The sequence below is a fragment of the Erithacus rubecula genome, assembly GCF_903797595.1.
Source record: "Erithacus rubecula genome assembly, contig: scaffold_707_arrow_ctg1, whole genome shotgun sequence".
Classification (NCBI taxonomy): domain Eukaryota; kingdom Metazoa; phylum Chordata; class Aves; order Passeriformes; family Muscicapidae; genus Erithacus; species Erithacus rubecula.
In genome coordinates, this window is record NW_027635632.1 from 12,431 (window position 1) to 15,009 (window position 2,579).

Consider the following 2,579-nt stretch of genomic DNA (forward strand, 5'->3'; position numbering starts at 1 on the left):
GGACTTCCAAGAGGCCTTCCTCTCCTTTTCCCTGTTGTGGCAATGAGACTGACCTCCATGTAGGTCATTGGGTAGTCCTTCTGAGCAAAAGATTTACCTTTCTGAAATTATTGGTCAACCTCCCCAGGTTTTATAACCTTTCAAAGACAATAATTAGCTGCTGCATGATTACTCCAGCCAGCTCTGCCAGGACTCTCAGGTGGGTCCTCTCTACTCTTATGGACTTGTATGAGTTACACAACTGCAGCCAAGTATGGGAAAAGAAATTGTGGCTGTGGTAAAATGGGAAATGGCAAACATGGAGGAAACGGGTACATTTCCTCGCCTCTGAAAAACATGGGTAAGCCTGAAATGTAATTTTCAAATTATTTGGGTTAAAAAAAAAAAAAAAAAAAAAAAAAAAAGGATAAAACCCCCATCTAGTAGCTACCTTACTGATCAGATGTTTTAGCCTGATATTCTCCAGATAGCTGGAGTACTTCTGGTGCAGGCATGTGGAGAGGAGCAGTGAGGTATAAATGTGCAGAGAGGGGAGGGTGAGCTGAATTAAGCATGGTTATTTGACATGCTCCAGCTGTGGAACTCTCCCTCTAGCAATTTTCCCCTCCCCTGTCATATGTTTGCAGAAAGGTTTTTAATCTGGTATGTCCTGGACTGTGGACCATTTTTGGGTTATCTGTGGCTGTTTGAATTGATAGAGGTAAGAGCTGCTTATGTGGCGTTTGGGAGTTTTTGTCTTTTTGTGACAGGCTGATCTCAAATTTGGTTGCATTCAGTCTCTATAAAAAATGCACATTAAAACACAAGCATAAGCTGAAGAAAATAATGTAGGCTATTTTAATAGCTTATATGCAAAGAATCCTACTATTTTGCAAAGAAAAGACAAAAATGGTGGTCTGGGATATCATAACCAACTTCTTGTAGAGCTCTTGGGATGCAAATAAGTTTGCAAACTCTAAGTTAAGTGATTGCATTTTAGAGCGTGCATATTTCTATTTAGCCAGTGGAATGTCCTACAACAACTACCAATCAGCTGGGTTTTCAATTAGGATTTTAAATAGAGGAGGTTTTAAATAAGGACAATGAATTTATGCGTAGTTAAAATAGATGATAGGGAAGGATCATGGGGGATGGAAGCCTCATGGTTTCAAACTTAGGCCAAGAATTTTGAGCCAACTGCTATTCATTACAAATATTCATTTGTTGCTCTTTTCTCAGGGGTGCCAGTGTTGGCAACCAGAAGAATCAAAGTTTTGATTCACTACTGCAAATCCCAGGCACCGTCCTTCAACTGAGGTCTGCAATGGGTAACTTCGTAAAATTACCTTTTATCCAATTTTATTCTGCATCTATAAAAGGCTGTAGAATTGCTGAACTTCTGGTTATTATTTGGGGTTTGACCAGCTAACATTACTTTTCAGCTTAAGCTGTAGATTCTCTCATGAATAAATGAAAGAAAATGAAAAAAAAAAAGCCAAGTGTTTATAGGCTTATTCCTGCAAAAACTTCAGGATGTCTCTCATGTATGTTAAACACTTGTGTACACATCCCCCAGATCAAAGGCTGTAATTTTAACAAGCTGGGGTCTCTGTATCACTCCTGACAATTTTAACTTCTGTACAGTACCAGCTGCCTCCACAGAATCCTCATTGAAGGTGTAGTCAATGATGGATACTTATCTGCTTGCTTATCCTGCAGTCATATCAAAGAGTCTAGGTAGATGTGAGACTCTCAGAGATGTTTCTCTTCTCTTTAATTGGAACATTTCCATCAATTTCCTAAGGGAAATAACAGTAATTTTGGTTTTCTTCTTTGATGCAAATATTATCATCATGCAGTGCCTGTAACCTGACACAGTGTAGTTACACCAGGTTGTAATATCAGAGCACAAAATGAAGCAGAAATCAAAAAGAAATTTCCAAATTCTCACTGCCCTAACTCAATTTCACCTTACTTGACTGCAACAATTTTTAGCACCGCTAAAATTTCAACATGACAGCATCCTTCTAAGTCAGTCAGGCTCACACGTGCAGAAGCCTAGCCCTGCAGTGTCAGGTGTGAACACATGAAAGATTAGGTGACTAGGTGTGTACAAGCTTTCTCTACAAGTGACCAGAAGCCCCAGCAGCAGAGATACTCACGTTGGCACTGTCCCCAAGCCACTGGGGCTCAGCCCCAGCAGCAGTCAATTCTGCTTCCAAACTGACACAGTCCTGCAGATGAGACCATTTGTCTGGGCCACCTGTTCAACAACACAGTTCAACAAAGTCTGGTGAAACTTTCTGAAAGTAGCTAAAATCATCCTAGAGTAAAAGAAAAAAATCTACCAACCAACCAAAACATCCTAAAAGAAAAAGAACAGCAAAAAACCCTCCTGCATAGAGATATGTATTTTTTTACTTTTATTGAGAGAGTAACTGCTCTCAGCTAATACTAAGATATCTCTATCATTAATACTTTGTTTACTTCAAAAAATGCAAATGACAATAGGTGAAGAGGGGAAAAGATAATTAGGATAACTGAGCAAAGCCTGAAAAAGCTGACATGCTTTGCAGTATGCTCACTGCTGCCACTCCCAG